This window comes from Aethalodelphis obliquidens, unplaced genomic scaffold (assembly GCF_003676395.1).
Source record: "Aethalodelphis obliquidens isolate GAN/ISIS:26980383/991018 unplaced genomic scaffold, ASM367639v1 scaffold5, whole genome shotgun sequence".
NCBI classification, from domain to species: domain Eukaryota; kingdom Metazoa; phylum Chordata; class Mammalia; order Artiodactyla; family Delphinidae; genus Aethalodelphis; species Aethalodelphis obliquidens.
In genome coordinates, this window is record NW_020837949.1 from 12,755,193 (window position 1) to 12,775,320 (window position 20,128).

A 20,128-nucleotide genomic window follows, 5' to 3' on the forward strand; every position below is an offset into this window, starting at 1 on the left:
GGGTAAAGCGTGCTGCCCCTCATGTGAGGTCCTCTGGGGTGCAGCTGCTGGCATCCTCAGATGAAAAGCCCAGGGGGAGGCAGCCTGAGGAAAACAATGTCATTTTAAGGCCAAGTCTACTAATAAGTAAAAGAAATGAAGGGTTTCCCTGGTGGCGCAGTGGTTGAGAGTCCGCCTGCCGATGCAGGGGACACGGGTTCGTGCCCTGGTCCGGGAAGATCCCACACGCCGCAGAGCGGCTGGGCCCGTGAGCCATGGCCGCTGAGCCTGCGCTCCACAACGGGAGAGGCCACAACAGTGAGAGGCCCGTGTACCGCAAAAAAAAAAAAGAAAGAAAAAAGAAATGAGAGTCTGTTAACCTTGGAGAGAATACTGTGGGTTGGGACTGGCAAAGACAGTGCTTCCTCCTTGGGGACTGAGGGGTTCCCATACGAGTTAGACTGGGAACCTCTTACCCATCACTGTATCTTCAGGGTGGAGCCCCGCGGCACACAGGCCTAAGGGAGACTGTTAAAGCTGACCCTTTAAGGAAACACCAAGTTGAATACAAAGTAAAGGTCTATGAAGGGGGCGGGGGGTGCAGTCTTCCTTTCCCACAGCCTGGAGTTTGGAGAAATGTCCCCCATAAGTGTTTTCAGAAAGACTGTAGTGAAATTAGACCCATTTGGTCCTGTCTGATGTGAAAAAGGCTTTTCAGGACCCCTGAGGCACGCTGGTCAGGGCTCCACTTGGTGAAGAAGGTTAAAACACTACAGTGGGAAAGAGAAACTGATTTAGCATATCTTGGGGAGGGGATGGCAGAGCTGTGGGTGGCCCAGGGCTCGGCAGGAGCCTCTGGCTGCGGAGACGATGCTATCAGGAGGTCTCGGGAGGACGGAGGGAAGGTGGGCACCGAGAACCTGCTCTGCCCCTGTGAGAAAGGTTCTCTTTCCTCCACCCTCTGCTCTTTCCTCTGAGCTCCAGCAACTGAACGGTTCTCTCCACTCCACCATGCTTTCTTTCCGTCTCAATGTATTTCCTTCTGGTTCTGTCCCAATTACACAAGAGGGGGTACAAGGTAGTGGAAAAGAACACTGATTCTGGAGCTAGACTGCCCAGTTCAAATCCTTCCTCTGCCTCTCACTTGCTGTGTGACTTTGAACATGTTACTTAACCTCTCTGTACTTCAACTGTCTCATCTATAAAATTGATGATAATAACAGTACTTACTCATAGGGTTAAATATGAAGACTCAGTAAATTAACACATGAGTGCTTAAAAGTGACCTGAAGCTCTACTAACCTGCCTAACAGACAAGATTCAGGTTGAAGAGGAAAAGCAAGCAGGCCAGAAACCCATCCCAAAAGGAGGCAGGAGCCTGGACCAGCGCTATCAGGAACAGCTAATAAAACGACGATGCCCAGTTACATTCAAAGTTCAGATAAACAACAAATAAATCCTTAGTATAAGTATGTTTCAAATGTTGTATGGGACATACTTATACTAAAAACATATTTGCTGTTTATCTGAAATTCAGATGTAACTGAGCATCCTGTATGTAATACGGCAACCTCAGCCTGGGCATCAGGCTGTGATAGGGATCTAGTAAGTTCGCTGTGTACCTATCTCACACAGATGACATATTAGGCTCCAGCAGAAGGCTGAGGTCGTGGTGGCCAGGACCCGACACACGAGGCCTGGGAGTGGTTCAGGACTGAGGACTGAGGACTCTGAAGTACCTTCCAGACTCTGAGATTTCTCCTCTGATTATTCCGCCACCCTGCGCCCTTATTCAAATCAGGATTCCTCCCTTGCTTGAGCGTTTCTGGACTCGACGCTCACAATTCCTAGGACATAGTTCCCTCCTCCCGGGAGTGTTCCCAGCACTGCATGCTGCACACACTGGCTCCAGTGCTGGTGAGATGGCCCCAGAGGAGCATGGGCTCTCGAGTCAGCAACTGCTGAGTTCAAACCCTCGGCACACCATTCACCAGCCATTTGACTCCGCGAGACTGTTTCCACCTATGGAAAACTGTGTTAATACCAGCCACCTTGCAGAGCGTTTGCGAAACTGGCAGCAATGCATACATTCAGTATAAGACGCCAAGCAAGCACAGTTGCTTAAGTAGTAACTGAGCTAAGAGTAGTCATCGTTGTTGCTGCTACCGTAATTATTAGTATTGCCAATTTCCACCTGAAAATCTTTCATTTTGAAAGTTTCCTTTCTTTCAGATGAATTCACCACTACTCCCCTTTGGCTCTGTAAGTTTACAGAGTCTGTTTCCTTAAAGAGAGTAACACCTATGTGGAATTAATCATCTCCCCTAGAGTTTGTCTCTGAATGATTACAATGATATTAGAGGGAGGTGAGTCTCATATTCGATTTAATATAACCACATACAATTTGTTTTTAAAATTCTGCTACTCTGAAAAGCATCTCCAGGGAAGACATGAAATTGTATCAGCACCTGTTGCAACGGCAGAAGACGAACTTCCTGTTTACAGCAGAAAATACTCCAGGGAGCTGCCACGTTCCATTTTTCCTAACAACCCCACCCTCAGTCAGGCACATCGCCATAGGGCTTGTTTTCTCACTGTTTCCCACGTGACTGCCAACTGTTCATGCTTCAACATCAGCTAACACCCTCCCTTAACCAGGCATTCCTCTGCCCTTCCACCATCAGCCCCATTTTCACCCTTCCCAGCTAGAACAGCTCTCCACTCTTTTCTAGAGGGAACCACTGATAGCAAACAACCCTCACTGTCTGCATCCCAGAAATCTCAGCAGGAAATCTCAGCAGAAAGTTGGAAAATCCCAATAAGGAGAGATTCCAGCTCCGTGCACACAACAAAATCTTTGTGACTTAAGGGACAATTTGCAGGGGACTATGGAAATAGAATTGAAAGGAAGGGAAGGCGTAGATGGGTTGTATGTGTACTAACAGAGGACTGAGTAAGTAGATGTGATGGTGCCTTTAGGACCTTGTAAAAGCCCTTAGATCCTAATTAGGATTATTAGAGTTCGGGGGGGAAAAAACAGGACACCCAGTTAAATCTGAATATCAGATAAATAATGAGTAACTTTTTAGTATGTCTCAGGAAATAGTGGGGACATGCTTATATACTTATACTTGCTTTAACAGAAGTCTATACTTGCACTAAAAAAATTATTCATTGTTTATCTGAAATTCAAATTTAACCCGGCCTCCTATATTTCACCTGGCCTGGAGACATCAGACCTCCAATCAGACACTGGAGACATCTTGGTACTAACCGCTCCCACCTGTTGAAGAAGCTGCCAGAAATCCTCTCTCATTCCCTCTTCCACTACATCCTCCACTGGAGGTACAGAGATGAAGAAAGCATGTTGCTCACCCTCTTTCCCTTTCCCCACTGGCAAAAAGAATAAGAGACCCAAAGAAAAACCCCTCCCCTGGTGACAGAGGGAGACGCCATGGAGAGGTGGCTGAACTCAAACTCCTTGAACAGAATGTGTGATCCTAACTTGGTTGCAGGGTCCTTCATGGGTCTGGGGTGATGGGAGCAGCTTAAAATTGTACACAATACTTTGTGAGTATACATTTCTCCAGAGAGAGTGAAAGTAGAGACAGGGGCAGAGATAGAGCTATATATACAGACACGGACAGAGACATGGTGACAAAGAGAGACACTACTCAACCATGCATTCTTCCTCATGCTAGGAAGGGTCATGCAGTGAGTCTAACAGACAAGGTCCCTGACTTCAAGGCACTCACATCCTAGTGGAGTAGAAGAGCTATAAGAAGTAAACAGATACATACTGATTGCAGAGAGTGAAAAGTGCTCTAAAGAAATAATGCTTGGTAATGGAGGAAAGAGTGCTAGAGGTGACTGGACATTCTCTCTATGCCGTCACTCTCCTACTGGAAACCTGCACAGGTTCCATGTCCTTCTGGAACACAGCATTGGTAAGTCCGGCACTTAGGACTTTCTATAACCTAACCCCAATTAGTTTACCCAATTTCATCCTCTGCAACACAAATTCTCCACCTCCACCAAGCCTCTGTACCTTTGTATATGTTTAGGCTGTTTTCCAGCTTCAATATTTCTTCCAGTTTTAACTCTACCATCCAATATGGTCCATCCAGTTCATGACTCGACCTCCTCCAAGCAGCCGTCTCTGGTTACTGCATCACTTAATACTACTTAACTTCCTTTGAATTCCTAAGCACACAGGCTATACTATAAAATACTTTATATATTTAGCCAGATTATTTTAAAATCCTTTTATTTGAGTTATTCTTGTCTCTCCACGTAGGCTGTAAGCTCCTGAAGAATAGATACCACTCCAAACAGCCTTTTGTAGTCTCAAAATCCCCTTGCCTGATAAACTGGACCTGATAGATACTTGCTGAAATCATGAAGGAAAAAAATGCCACTTGCATCAATGTAGGGCAAGGGGCCACTCACCTGTAAGTACTTTTCAATTCCATTTTACTCAGGGAATAATAAACATTTGATGCTATGATTTGATTTGAACTAAAATAAGCACGGCTCCATTGAAATGAACATCAACAAAAACGTACAGAAGTTGCTGCCGTTCTTCCGTTGATGTCTAGGACCTGGAAGAATCTGATTCTTAGTCAGAATGAACCCCTTCAGAAACAAGTTTGAACAAAACGTAGGCTGTGCTAAACCAAAGCCAGACGGGCTCTTGTTGAGTGTGTAGAAATCTCCAGAAGTTACAGGTTTAATCAGAATTCAGAAAACAAAACAAAACAAAACATTTCCCCAATTCTTCTATTTCCATCCTTACCTCCTAACCCTTTTCCAGTCTGATGGTGGTTCTGGAATGAGATCCAAATAGTGCTTGTTTACATAACGGAAGTGGATTTACATCTGATTCCTCACAACAACATTATGCGCCATAAGGAAATCCATTGGACAACTTACACAACGAAAAGAATGTGGATTTGGGATTAGGTTTGGAAGCAGATCTGCTCATAGCATGCTGACTCTCCTGCCTCTATTTCAGTTGAAAATCTACAGACATTCCCAAATAATATGGAGCTCTGTCAGGGCAGCTGGCTTATGAGTGCAGTGGGGCTGCATCTGAGCTGGGGGACAAGTGAAAACATATGTGCATTATTTGCAGAAACAAGAAAGTTTGCAGAAGAGGATTCTCAGCAGGGAAGGAAAACAGTTCTGAGACCTCAATGATTCCTCTCTGTGCTGTAAACTCAACAGGCTCTCAGATTTTTTTGTTGTGTTTTTCCATTTTATAAAGTGTACTCGAAAGAAGACTCAACCCTGGCAATCGTCCTATAGTAACATCCAGGCCTCTGAGCAAAATTATCTATGAGCGTGAAATGAACAAACCTCTTTCCACTAAGTCCTTTCTTCGTCCTCATCCAGAAGAACCCTGGGTTCTGCCTCTGGCCTGTCCAGGGTTCTGCTGTCCCTCCCGCTATCAAGAGGCACAGGTGGCAGTCACACCAGGAAACCTCCTCACTCCTTGACCCCTCGATGTGACACTTCTTTGCTTTCCTCCCATGTCTCTGGTCACCCCTTCTCTGTGCCCTTTTCTGACCCCTTCTTCCCCCAAGTGCAAGCCCTGTGCACTTCACGCGACTCTGGCCTTCACTCTCCTTCATTTAGGAAACACATCCTACTTATGACTTCACGATCACCTCTACTCCATGACTCTCAATCTGTATTCCTCCCTCGGTTTCTTATCTACACTCCAGTTCAGGTGTCCACAAGCATCTCCAACTGGACACGTCGTCATCACAAACTATTCTCCTTCAACAGCTTAACTAGGTTCGGTCACCCTACCTGAAGCCTGAGCCATTCATCTGTTCATTGAACAATGACTTACCTGTGTGTCTTTTATTTCTCATATACCTACCAGTCAACCATAACTAAAACTGTAACCCATATTATTCCTACTCAAAAAACTATCTTCCTTCCCCCCCACATATCCCCGGAGAACTATCGTCATGACTCAATTCTAGTCCTAACTGATCTCTCCCTTCCGTGAATGTCTGAAGCCCTTACTATCTCCTATGCACTTAATAAAACAATGCCTTGGACTCTTAACTGTTTCCTGCAGACATATTATACACCTCAAAGTATTCTATGAGCTTCTGGATGATAGGAACTGTGTTGGTGAATTTATTTTAAAGGATCTGCCTATCTTCACACATAAGTGAATGAGCTGATCTTTATAAAATGCTTATTTCAGGGACTGGCACAAAATATGAGCCTAGAAATATAGGTTTAAAGATAATTAAGTAGGACTTCCCTGGTGGCGCAGTGGTTAAGAATCCGCCTGCCAATGCAGGGGACACGGGTTCAAGCCCTGGTCAGGGAAGATCCCACATGCCGCGGAGCAGGTAAGCCCATGCACCACAACTACTGAGCCCGCATGCCACAACTACTGAAGCCCGCGCGCCTAGAGCCCACGCTCCGCAACAAGAGAAGCCATCGCGATGATAAGCCCGCGCACCGCAACGAAGAGTAGCCCCCGCTCACAGCAACTAGAGAAAGCCCATGCGTAGTAACGAAGACCCAAAGCAGCCAAAAATAAATTAATTTTAAAAAAAAGATAAGTAGATACTCAATAAACACTTGGCAAACTGAGTAAGACTGAACTATGTGAAATGCTCCCAAGACATCCACATCCCAAGAGGCCCCAGTTTGCCTCTTCTGCCAGTTGTAGAGGAAAGCTCAGAGTGCCAGGCCACATCTGGGCCAGGCATCTGGAGGATGTGCGTGCATGGTGGATACATGTTTGGGTCTTAAGGGGTCAAGCAAAAACAACTCATGCAGACTTGACTTATTTGGGGAGTGAAAATGGAACATGGAAATACATTAGCTACTATTTTCTTCCTTCTCCCCGTTGCCTTTAATAATGTAACTGCTTGATTTAACCTCTTCTCAGTTCTGTAACTGGGCGCCTGCCTGGCAGTAGGAATGAGTGTGTTCTAAAAACGTGGATCTGGACTCACAGGCTAATACAGTGGAAGAACCACACAGAGGCAGCTGAATCCGACAATGAGGAAGGAAGCTGAGGTCGGAGGAGGAGAGTGACTTACTCAAGGTCGCACATCTACTGGCCCTAGTTAACCTGAGGGCCCTGCCTCAGTCCCCTCTCCCCCCAGGTCTTGTCCGATGACAACACCCAGTCCCAGCTGACCTTTCCCTCAGCTTCATAAGCATCTCACATCCTTGGCTAAGATGCTGTTTATCACTTCCCATGGCGACCATAACCCCACAATGCAGAGCTGACCTCCCTTCGCCCCTTGCAAGGATAGGAGAGCTGAGAGCCTTCTGTGCTCTTTTTCATCTCAAAACAGAAGCTAATGGTTGGGGTCAGACCGAAAAAGCAAGTGACTATCCCAGCAGCCCTCTCTGCAAAACCCAACACAGAGTGCCTAGCTGACCTCAGACGGATTTAGTAGCAGGGGTATTTTCCCCCTTTGTTAGTCAATGACCCTCAAGGAAAGGAAATCAATCAAGGGTTCCAGGTCTGCTTAAATTTTATTTTAGAGTAAGGGAAAAATCTAAACTGTCTTTTTTTTTAAACTACTGAGAATTCAAAATTATTCAATACAAAAAAATAATTTTTTAAGAAGGTGGAACACGGAGGATTTTTAGGGCAGTGAAATATCATACTGTATGATACTGCAGTGATGGATACATGTCATGAGACATTTCCCCAACCCACAGAATGTACACCACCAAGAGCGAACCTTAAGGTAAACTATGGACTTCGGGTGATGACGAGGTGTCAGTGTAGGTTGATGGAGTGTAACAGGTACACTGCTCTGGTGGGGGATGTGGATGATGGGGGAGGCTGTGCATGCGGGGCAGGGGATGAGGTACGTGGGAAATCTCTGTACATTCCACTCGGTGTTGCTGTGACCCTACAGCTTCCTCTAAAAACAAAATCTTTTTTTTAAAAAAAAAAATACACTGTGGGCTTCCCTGGTGGCACAGTGGTTGAGAGTCCGCCTGCCAGTGCAGGGGACACGGGTTCGTGCCCCGGTCCGGGAGGATCCCGCATGCCGCGGAGCGGCTGGGCCCGTGGGCCATGGCCACTGAGCCTGTGCATCCGGAGCCTGTGCTCCGCAACGGGAGAGGCCACAGCAGTGAGAGGCCCGCGTACCACAAAAATAAATTAATTAATTAATTTAAAAAATACACTGTGTGACTAGTTCATAAAGAAAGTCAGATATGAAAGAAGGAGAGAGGGGAAGTAAAAAAGCTGGATGGAGGGTGAGATGAAAAGCGATATCGGAAAGACAGGAAAAATCCACTGCAATTAAAAGGTAGAAAAACAGCAGTTATAATCCCAGATAAAGAGTCAGAAAGGTAGTTAAAGAAGACACACATACACACGTTTAAAACGAAACACTTGAAAATAACCAAACGGAGAGATACTGTGGAAAAAAAACACTATAAAGTTCTGTTTACATTTTGTTCTTTTCAATTCAACAGGGCTTTAAAATATCCTAAGATAGCAACATGTGCCTGAATTGAGCATCTGAATTGCGGCTACTGTGATCGAGAAAATGAATTTTTAATTTGACACAATTTTAATTACTCTTAAGTTTCTATTTTAAAATGAAAGTAATATAACGTCTTTTTTCATTAAACACAATGTTATTTAGTAGGACTACTGTTCACTTTGCTTCAAAGTCAATTCATTCTTCACTGATAAACCAGTTTTATTAATACGGATAAATAAAGAAAACTGATTTTGGAAGGTACTCAATCTAGTTACTGAAAAACTTTTACGTGTGTTTGCAACAACTTGGATATGGGAATCCACATTTTCTACTGTAAATTTTTTGAACTCTAAATACCGACCAAATATTTCCGATGAAAACTTAGCACTCAAATTCAGATGTGTTCTAAGTGTAAAATGCCCACCAGGTACTGAAGACTTAGTATGAAAATCAAGAATGTAAAATATCTCAATAATTTTTTGTGTTGATGAGACACTGAAATGAGGTTATTTTGGATATACAGGGTTAAATAAAATACAGTATTAAATATAATGTCACCTGTTTCTTTTCACTTTTTTTTTTTTTTTTTGCGGTACGCGGGCCTCTCACTGCTGTGGCCTCTCCCGTTGCGGAGCACAGGCTCCGGACGCGCAGGCCCAGCGGCCATGGCTCACGGGCCCAGCCGCTCCGCGGCATGTGGGATCTTCCCAGACTGGGGCACGAACCTGCGTCCCCTGCATCGGCAGGCGGACTCCCAACCACTGCGCCACCAGGGAAGCCCTCACTTTTTTTTAAAAATGCAATTACTGGAAAATTAAAAGTTTAGTATATGGCTCACATCGCGCTTCTATCAGTTAGCCCTGCTCTGAAGGAAGCAAGGCAAAGCTATTTAAAGAGATCTAACGGAAACCAGCATCACCACGTGCGCCCAAATCTTGCCGAAGCTTGTAACTGAGGAGTCAGATAAATTCTAAGTAATCTGCCATGTTGATTTCTGGGGTGAGACGAGCCAGGGGAAGGAGGAACCCACTTTGGATCAAAAAGGGATCTGAAAGGAAGCGATGATGTTCTGACCTCACAGAGAGGGTTTCCGTAGGCTTCCTGCCCAGAGGAGACACAGGGCAGAAAGTCCAAGGGCAGCCTCGCCAGCACCCACCTTTCGGAGAACTTTCCAAAAGCTGGCAGGTACCAAATCACCAGGAAGAGGAGAAAAACAGAGATGTGAACGAACAAAAGGAACACAAGCACACCCAGAGCAGGGCAGGGTAAGAAAGCAATCTGCTTTATGTAAATGAGAGCAAAAAGTGCTTGTAGCTGGAAAATCCATCCTGGGGTTTGCCAAAGTCAAAGAAAGGTAGATCTAACTCACTTCTGATAGCATTGTCTTTGGGGTGAAAATATAATCCAATTAATTAAAAAGTTTTACCCCCAAACATTCTTAAAAGTAAAATTTCTACTCACAGAAATTCTTGTCCTCATTTGCAACAGAGAAAATCATCAACTTTCTACTTTGGGAAAGTAAAGGTATCATCACCCACGGAAGAGAGAAGAGTATCTTCTACTTTTATGGCCTAATATCCCAGTATCTTGGGACTTTTTAAGGTATTGATGCTCACATTATTAGGTTCAGGTTGCTGTTGGTTTGTTGCTGTTATTGTTGTTGTTTGCAGTTCATCATAAACTATATCATTTCTTGAAAGTTGGCCCAGAGTCCAGAAGACCCTGAAAATGGACTGTGTAGATTTAGAAGTTTAAATAGTAAACACTGTAACAGAAGCTTAGAGGCCTCTAGAAGGAAACTATAGCCTTCTTAGTGCTACACACACAAAACAGATCCAGCCCTGTACTTTACACATATTTTTTAATATTAATGGTGATGAATTTGAATTACTGGCTTCCTAAACTCCCTCCAAAAAAACTTTCATTTTATTAATCGATGCGGGGGGGGGGCAGTGGAATTCATAGCAGAAAGAAATTGCTTTCTAAGCCATCTAATACAGGAGTCATGAGCCACACGCCTACTGAGCACTTGACATGTAGCTGGTCCAGATGGAGACTGTAACTTACACTGGACTCCAAAGACCTAGTACCAAAAATTTTAAAATAATGTATTAAAAATTTTTTAAATAGATTATATATTGAAATAAAATTTTGATTATTTTAGGTTAAACTACATTATTAAGGTTAACGTCGCCTGTTTCTTTTCAGTTTTTAAAAAGTGAATATTAAAAATTTTTAGTCTATGGCTCCTATTTCTATTGGAGAGTGCCACTCCAAAGTGACCAACTTTAGCTCCCTAAAAGCAGGGGGAAAATGGCCCACGTTCACTTATACGTGAGGTCGATGATATTCTGGAGGAGGACCACCAAGTCCTGTGGACAAGCCCTGACCCCCTGATGCAATGCCTAGAACCATCAAGAAAGCTATCCTGCTGTTGGAAACCCACAGATGGGCCCACGGTGGTGGGCAGTTGTCAGAATGGAGGTGTTCTGAGACTCTCGCTGCCCCCCTGTAGTGGATGCTGTGATTCGCCACCAGATCCCTCTGCAGCACTGAGGCTCACAGCTGAGACTCTCCCTGGTCATTGTCCTTAGCCAAAGGGAGCCGCCTTGCCCAAGGCTAGACGCCTTCCAAGCAGCAGCCTGCACCCCAGTGACAGGTCAGCGTGGTGGTCGATGCCTTGCCTTAACTCAGGACACTCTGAAGGGCTATCCCAGCTCCAAAGCCCCCAGCTGAGGTCTCTGTCACAACTCCATTAGCATCTAGCTGTTCTTTCTGCCCAATCCTGCTTCCCTCTCTTGTTTCCTCACAGGGCATTTCCCAGTAAACTCTCCGCATGCAAAGCTCAGTCTCAAGGTCTATGTTATGGACTGAACGATTGTGCACCCCCCCAATTCATATGCTGAAACCCTCCCGAGGCTCAGGCCCGGCGGAGGAGCGCGTCGGCCAGCTGCCCAGCAGCGCCACACAGGGAGAAGTGGGCGGGCGGACCAGCCTGCCATGGCAGACCAGGGACAGCGCTCTGGCTTTTGGAGACGGAGACTCTGCGAGGTAATTATGTCATGAAGTTGGAGCCCTCATGATGGCATTAGTGATTACAAGAGAAGACCCTAGAGAGACTGTTTCCTCTCTCTGCCCTCCACCATGTGAAAATGTACGTAGCAAGAAGGCAGCCATCTGCAAACCAGGAAGTGGGCCCTCACCAGAACACATCTGTAGCCCGGTAGGCACGTTGATCTTGGACTTCCAACCTCCAAAACTGAGAAAAGAAACATCTGTTGTTTAAGCCTCCCAGTCCATCACGTTTTTGTCATAGCAGCTAAGAGAGCCTGCTTCTCAGTGAACCCACCTAAGATATCCCCAGATATGAAGAAAACGTTACGGAAAAAGGGTGTTGGGTGCACACACATGTACAAGCATTTGAGCTCAGGAATGAAGTCAGGATATTTGAGTCAGCTACACACACACACACACACACACACACACACACACACACACACAAATGAAGCTCGTATCAGTTCCCCCTCGCTCTTCTCAGTTGTGATGATTACTGGGAAACATCTGTCCGTCTCTCCTTATTTGGGCAAAGAAAAGACATCCTGACACCCAAGAGCTAAGCGACACATAGCTGGTGATGTCACCTACTTAGAGCCCTTTTTAAGAAGTCTGGAGATAAAGGCTTCAGCTCTTCCAAGGGGACGTAACAATTTCCTTCTGTTCCTTGACCACAAACTGCACCCCTCACCACACAGAACTCTGGAAGCACGTGCGCTATGGGTCCCAGGGCGGCTGTGGGGAACACAGGCACAAAGAGTGACCAGGTAACCCGCAAAGGCACACCCAGGCAGGGGGCTGCCCAGCCACCCTCTGGTGTGACCTGCCCAGGTTCACTCACTGCTACCATCGCAAAGAGGAGTGATTTTCCCCTCAGCAATGGGGCTTCACATGCCTGGTCTGCGCACTTTTTCTCTGCAATGTTACCTCCCTACCTGGTCCATGATACTTCAGTTGAATAGCACAGGTACTGTTCCTACAGGTCAGAGAATCTCGGGGTGCAGGTTTTACACAGTCAAGACACATCACAAGTATGGCTTTTATTACACCCCAAGTCAGGTGAGGACGGGCACCAACCTTCCAGGGGCTGCCTGGTGGTCTCTCTTCCCAGGCCCTGGAGGTTATAACACAGACCACCCTTTGCCTCCACAGAGAAGTAGGGCCTTTCCAATCCGGACTCAGATCTATTCCTGGGCTTCCAGTTGTGACTTACCTGCATCTACAACATGCACTACTCCCGGGCTCCAGCCCTGGGGACCAGCTACACAACCTGCTGACTCAGCTCCCTGGCTATGTGTCTCCACTGACATCACCCCATTCCCCAGTTCACGGTGCTCTATTTACCTCCTCCTCTTCTTACTCTCAAATAAAGTATGTGGTTTTCTTGCTGTTATTGTTTTATTTCAGTGAACCACGCATGCTTACAGGAATAAACACACACACAAAAAAAAACTCTTAAAAAAAATCGCTCATAATCCCACCATCAGGAGATAACCACCGTTAACATTTTGGTTTATCTCCTCGGAGCCCTTTTCCTTGCATGTGGGTATACAGTTCCTTGTAACATTCTAATTGGAAAGAGTCTACATATGTTTGCATTTTGCTTTTTTCAATTAACATCCAATATGTAAGCATTTCTTCATGGTTTTAAAAATTCTGCAGAAACATCCCACGTACTGGTTACAGCATCATCTACCATATGACTGAGGCATACTTTGTTTAACCCTTACCCCCCATTCTAGAGCATTAAGATCACTACTGGTTTTTAGCGATGAACAATTTGAATATAGAACTTTACGTGTATTTCAGACTGCTTCCTTAGGATAGCAGCCCTTTTTTTTCATTTTTTTTATTTTTATTTTTGGCTGCGTTGGGTCTTTGTTGCTGCGCACGGGCTTTTCTCTAGTTGCGGCGAGCGGGGGCTACTCTTCGTTGCAGTGCGCAGGCTTCTCATTGCGGTGGCTTCTCTTACTTGCGGAGCACGGGCTCTCTAGATGCGTGGGCTTCAGTAGTTGTGGCTCGCGGGCTCAGTAGTTGTGGCGCACGGGCTTAGTTGCTCCGCGGCACGTGGGATCTTCCCAGATCAGGGATCGAACCCACGATCCCTGCATTGGCAGGCGGATTCTTAACCACTGCGCCACCAGTGAAATTACTTAGTCCAGGGGTCGGAACATGCTAAGGCTTTTGATAAATACAGCCAAATATATTTCAAGTAAGCTTATATCAGACACACCAACGATGAATGAGAGCTCTCTAATTTTGTTTGGCAAAAGAAAGATATGTTATTACTATATTAATTAGCATCTCAGATTACTTGGTGAAACTGAACACTTTTCACGTTTATTAGAAATGTGGACTTCTTTTAGGCAACCTCGTCAAATCCTTTACACATTTATTTATTGGGCTCTGAATCTATGTACATGCCCTCTTACCGTATTAAGAAAGCTAATGTCTCATCTGTTGGTGTTTGTTGCAAGTATTTGCCCAGGTTTCTTTACCTTTTGATTTTTCATTAATGTTTGGCCTGCACAGTTTTTAATTTGAATGTAGACAAACCTATCAGTCTTTTCCTTTGTGATTCCCCTTAAGCTTAGAAAATCTTTCCCCTGTCAGAGCATCAGATAAATATTTACCTATTTTTTTGCTACTTTAATAGTTTTCTCATTGAGTATTCCCACTCTCAAGGCGTGTCTCATCAGCTTCTTTCCCAGGCCTTCCCTTACCCTGGATTACTTTATTCTAGCTCTTGACCCATCCCATACGCTGCAACTGTTCTTGGAGGGACAGAGACAATCCCTTTTAAATAATCTTCTGTATCTTGGGAAAGATGCAGGCCCCAGGCAGTTGACTTGGCTCTGTTATCTTCTTTCAACATGTGCACAGGGCACAGATACGATGCCCCAGCGCCTGCCTCCCCTCCCGCGGGTGATGTCTGCCTGTGACCGGGGGAGAGAGAAGTTCTGCTCAGGGCTTTCATGACTCCTCTCAGGGGCTCTGGTAACCGCATCACCACCGCCACACAGACACTCGCACATCTGCTTTCCCCTCGCTCGTTCCCACGTTTCCCTTTGTCTAGTTCCCCTCCACCTAATCTCCGTAATTTCCCGAACTTGCACGTGGTTTAGTCAGAGACGCTGGGGAACCTTTCCATTTCCTCTCCCCCTCCATACAAGCCCTTCCTGAGATCCGAGCTCCCTCTACCCGGTCCCTCCCAACATGCACAGCGGCCTCTGGGTGAGGGCGTTTGCTTGGCCAGCCTCCCAGAGAACGCTGAGAAGCTGGAATCAGAGAACATCACTGCAGCTCTGCTCTTTCTCTTGCTCTCATCCAGTCCAACTTTTCCTGGTGATTAAACAGAGAGAAAAAAAAATCCCTCTTGTGCTCTTCTGTTTGCTCTCATTAGAAAGCCAAACAGCAGGCAAGCTTAAGAAACATCACACACCTAGGAGCCGGAAGGCTGAGCTGGGTAGACAGGCCTGAAGCCAGCAGACAAGCACAGTGTGTCCAGGGGAAATGTAAGATCCAAATGGCAAGGACGATGCCCACCTTGTTCACGAGCGTACTCCAAGACCTCAGAGGGCGACTGGCAATTTCTTGGGGCTCAGTGGGTAACTGTTAAGGAACAAGTAGGAGTACCTCTCCATCATGGACCCCTAGGAAGTATGGTGACTGAAATATATGTAGACAAGCAACCTGGCATTATCCTCAGAGGGTTTTTAGGGTTTGGTTTGGTTTTGGTAACCCATCCACTTTTCTTTTTACCCTTGGCTAGTCTGTACCCCACAAACACACTTTCAGTACCTCAGCCTCAAGATCTTTAACTTTCTCTGGGCTTCATCACTAAAATGATAAAGTTTGATTAGATGATCTCCAATGTTGCTTCCAGCTATAAAATTCCATGATGAGATGAATAAGTGACAGATGAATGCTTTTATTGACGGTTATAACTTCTGTTCTATCCACATATGGGCTTAGAGTACAGCCCATCATTTACATCTGACTGTACTTTAGTGGAAACTAAAGTTCAAAAGGGAATTAGAACCACGAATGGCCTTTCCCAGCCTACTGTGTACACTGCAACACAGAGAAATCCGTCTTCGAGCAAGAATTCTACACCAACGAGGAAACTATTATCAGTATAATTTATAACACATCCCTTACTACAATAAATCAGAAGGCTTGATTCAATGATTCTGAATTTGATAGAGGTTATTCCCAGCTTCATAAAAAATTCAATCACAAATGAAGATGTACAGCTGGGAGCCCATTTGCCATAGAAGCCAATATGATGGGGATCTCTTACTGCTAATGCCCCAGAGTACTCCAACTAGTATTTATGTAAATAATTAATACTGAAATGAAAATGGATACGATTTCTTTGACAGGGCCTTGCAATTCGGTGGCATGTGTTCAGGGAGTGCCAGCTCATTTGAATATTTGCCTAATTAGGAAGGTAAATCTGTTCCTGCTGCCAGCAATCACGCCGTGCGCGGCAAAGCCAAATATAAATGCCTCTGCTGTCACCCACCGTCGTGGACTGTCACCTCCCACGTCTGTCCCTCCAGTAGCATGGACAACGCAGAGATGACCAAACCATGTCTCTTCTCTCTCTGTCCTCTGCTCTCTCACCAAGGCTCGGCTCTGCCACGTAGAACAGAAGCGCAGATGGCCTAGAACTCTTCTGAGGGCACGGGGTGTGAGATGACACAAAGGGAATAAAGGACTTTGTGAACCCAAACGTGGGGAAATAGAATGGTCATGCAAACACGTGGACCAGGTTTTGTACCCAGAGGATGGGATCACATCAAATCCCACTAGAAAATGTTCCAAGGCTACCCTGGGCAAACAGAAGAGAGTCCTGATGTACGTGAGTTTTACCCCTCCTTCAGTCTCTTCTCCCCATGAGTAAGCCTCGGTGCATTCTCCGTTCCAGCCACACGGGACATCCCAGCATCCTCCTGATCTCCGGGACTTTGCTCAAGCGGCTCCAGCAGTCTAGACAGTCTTTGTTTCCCGAGTGTGCCTGGGAAGTCCTAGCCACGCTTCAAGGTCCAATTTGAATCCTACCTCCCATTAAACTCTCACCAGATCATCCTAACCTCAGTAAAACGCTCTCTCCTCTCCCCATCTTTCATGGCACTGATGTGCCCCAGTGTGCCATGTATTAAAGTGATTCATGTATGAATGCAGACATCTTGGACTTTACGCAGTATAGGACAGCTGCACCATCTTACTCATACTCTAACCCCAACAGTTCATATCACAAGCTTTATATATAACTATGAATCAGCAAGAAGCAGGCTGTAGAAAGGAAGCAGTTACTATCCCTTGGCACCATCTGGACCAGACATCTTTTAGGACCACTGATCTCAGGCAGACCAACTCCCCATGCCCTAGAGCAGGAGTTATCCAACTTTAGCTAGCACATAGGAATAACTGTCAGTTTGTTAAAATGCAGATTCCTGGGCCCTGCTTACAATTTTGATTCAGTAGTCTGAACTGGCAGGACAAAAATCGGGTATTTTGCAAGCCCACACAGGTGATTCTGGGGCTGCTGGTCCTGGGACCACAGTTTGGAAATTCTGTGGGGGACTATTTCATGGGATACAGACAGAGGCACAGTGAAGTCAAAGAAGCTGAACAGGGCTTCCCTGGTGGCGCAGTGGTTGAGAGTCCGCCTGCCGATGCAGGGGACATGGGTTCGTGCCCCAGTCCGGGAAGATCCCACATGCCGCGGAGCGGCCGGGCCCGTGAGCCATGGCCGCTGGGCCTGCGCGTCCGGAGCCTGTGCTCCGCAACGGGAGAGGCCACAACAGTGAGAGGCCCGCATACCGCCAAAAAAAAAAGAAGCAGCTGAACAACGTGCTGCCAATTTTTCAAAAGGGAGAAGTACTATTTGGTGGAGAACCCCCAGGGATGCATGGAATTCTCAACATCCTTCTGACCAGCAAAGGTACAAGTCAGAGTGCTCCGGACTTTCCAAACACTGAGCTCCTTGGAAGCATCTGTGTGACCAGAGGCTAAGACTCTTCCCTGGCAGAACACATGCCCTAGTAGGACGTGGGAGTTATAACACCCACAGTTTAGCTCCCAGTGTCTGTCTGTGTTGAGATGCACAGGAACCTGTGAGAAGGACCAGCCTGAAAATGGAGGAAGAGCTCTGGGGGACCATCACTTGGAGAAAGGTTTCCGGAGTGAATATGGAAAACGGAGAAAATTCTTCCTCAAAACAGAGCTCACCCAGTTGAGAGCAATATAAATTCTACTTTCAACAATTCTGAGTCGGCACCATTATGCTTTGAGCTGCCCCTGCAGGCAACGACTCCACTCTTACACTCCTTAACTTCTTCTCATTAAAGAATTGTTTTTCATGACTACTACGTGCCAGATGCCATACTAGACCCTGGAATTAAAAGGTGAATAAGACATGTTCCTTGCCCTAGGGTAGACAAGCACTACGGTAAATGATTGCGATACGAAGTACAAAGCGTGCTGAAAGCGATATACAGGAGGGGCACCCAACCTCCCTTAGAGAGCCGAGGATGGAGGATGGAGACCTCATCTCAGAACTGACAGACTCCTCCAGGATCACCACGTGCAAATCAGTACACTCTCCCTCCATCTGTTCCAAGTCACTGGAGAACTTCCCAGCTCAGGGAACTGACATCATCTCTTTCCCCCTGGTTACTAGAGAGGGCAGCTGACAGCTGTGCTCAGATGACCTTCTCAAGCTTTTCTCAACCGGGGCGTGATGCCTCCATTACCAACCTCTTGCTTCCCGGGTTTGGGGCCTGACTGGTGTATCCGCACAGGCCTTGGAGGGGAGGCTCAGGGCCCCTGCTGGGCACGGGCCTGACTGCCGTTAAAAGCAGGATAATTGAAGACTCACAACACCCCAGGGCTAGGGAAAGCTTTCTGGCAGGAGAACGAAGAATCAGCGAAGGAGGAAGAAAGGAAGTTGCGCCCCTGTTTACACGAGTTTAATTGGTGCTTAATTCATGCTTACACTTCTACTCAAAAAAAAAAAAAAAAAGAGTTAAGCTGTATAGCAACAAGCAGTGCTGACTGTATCAGATGGCCAATTATGTGAGCACTGGGTAGCCAGCATGGGAGAAATACCTGATTGATGGTGATGGCCACGCCGCTCTGCACCTCCCACAGAAAGCAGCAGCCCTCCACCTCACAGGTGTGGTGACTGAGGGGGGCCCTCCCAGCCTCCAGGGAACTGACCTGGCTTCTGTCTCTAAGTGGACATGCTGCAGAGGAGATACCATGTCTTATACAAAAAGAAAACGGATAGATGGCTAGAACGGGCACAGAATTTTACTAGGCAAGTGTTTATTTTCATGAGGCATCAGCAATTTTTTAAGGCTACATGCCGAGTAACTACCGTCACTGATTACGTGAACGGATTACCTCTGGAGAAGGAATCTAATTACATTCTTGTACAAATTGCAAAACGTAGATTAATTTCAAATTTGCTTGGCAGCCCTCTTGTACTTTTCTTGAGATCAGGGATAGGGCTGTGGGTGAGGACAGCCAGATCACTGCAAAGAAGCTGGAAACTTGAAAAGGATTTGCCCTTTCATTAAACAAATGTGCACCGAGCACCTTGCCTTCTGTGTGTGCCAGCTGTGTTCCAGGTGCTGGACATACAGATTTGAGCAACACAAGGTCTCATTTCTCTTGGAGTTGCCCGAAACATTAACCAACTCCAAGAGCCATAAAACCCAAAGTGTTCCTGAACCCATTTAAGTAGCTACTGGGATTCATTTTCTGAACACCTGTGAGGGCTTGGTACCTGTAAACCAGGAGTTGTCAACCTACTGGCCTTGAGAGGGAAATCTATAAGGGGCAGCAAAGGATTAAGGGGGGGGTTGGGTGGGGGGACTAGAGGAGAAGCCAAGTGACATACATCCTGAAGATGGATTAATTTCATGTAAGATGGAAACGTAAGGAATAGGAAAGACAAAGCAATTGAAGAGATAACTTCAAAAAGGAGAAACATAACCATTTCTTCCAGTTCAACCTGTCTCATAATCATAGTAATGACAATTTCAAAAACAAGTTACTATTTCTCATCAATTAAATTAGCATATACTTGAGTGAAAAAAGAATTTTCAGTGTAGGTAAATTTAGGTAAGATGAAACTAGCCCAAGTTTTCTGAAAGGAAATTTGTCATTGTTTGTGAAGAAACTAAAACTAAAAAAAAAAAGTATGTACCTTTTGAGCCAATAATTCCTGTTCTAGAAATTTATCCTCAACAAATTATCAAAAATATGGTTAACGATTTACACACAAGGGTTTATCATTACATTATAACAGTCTAAAATTAGAACCATATAAACACTTAACTTGAAAGGAAAGGTTAAGTAAATTATGAATATCCATATGGTAGAGTATTATGATGCCATTAAAATTATGATTATGAGACGTTTTGATGCCAAGTTTTAATGCTTATAATTATAAATAAAAATTGGAATAAAAAATTATATAAAAAGTATGATTTACAACATGGAAAGAAATGCAAAAGGATATATGAAGTAACAGTAATTTGTCTATTGGTAGTAGAATTTCAGATGAGGTTTTTCTGCTCTTCTAT

General features: G+C 45.4%; 1 protein-coding gene and 1 long non-coding RNA gene across 2 annotated transcripts in view; one reads left to right on the forward strand and one right to left on the reverse strand.

Moving 5' to 3' along the window:
* TMEM178B (transmembrane protein 178B) overlaps positions 1 to 20,128 on the reverse strand; it is a 367,779-nt gene that overhangs the window by 215,562 nt on the left and 132,089 nt on the right. The gene's annotated exons all lie outside the window — the stretch shown is intronic.
* On the forward strand, positions 7,668 to 19,080 carry LOC113618020 (uncharacterized). Its single transcript, XR_003431853.1, has 3 exons — positions 7,668 to 7,777; positions 8,870 to 8,873; positions 19,069 to 19,080. It is a non-coding gene; the product is annotated as an uncharacterized LOC113618020 (long non-coding RNA).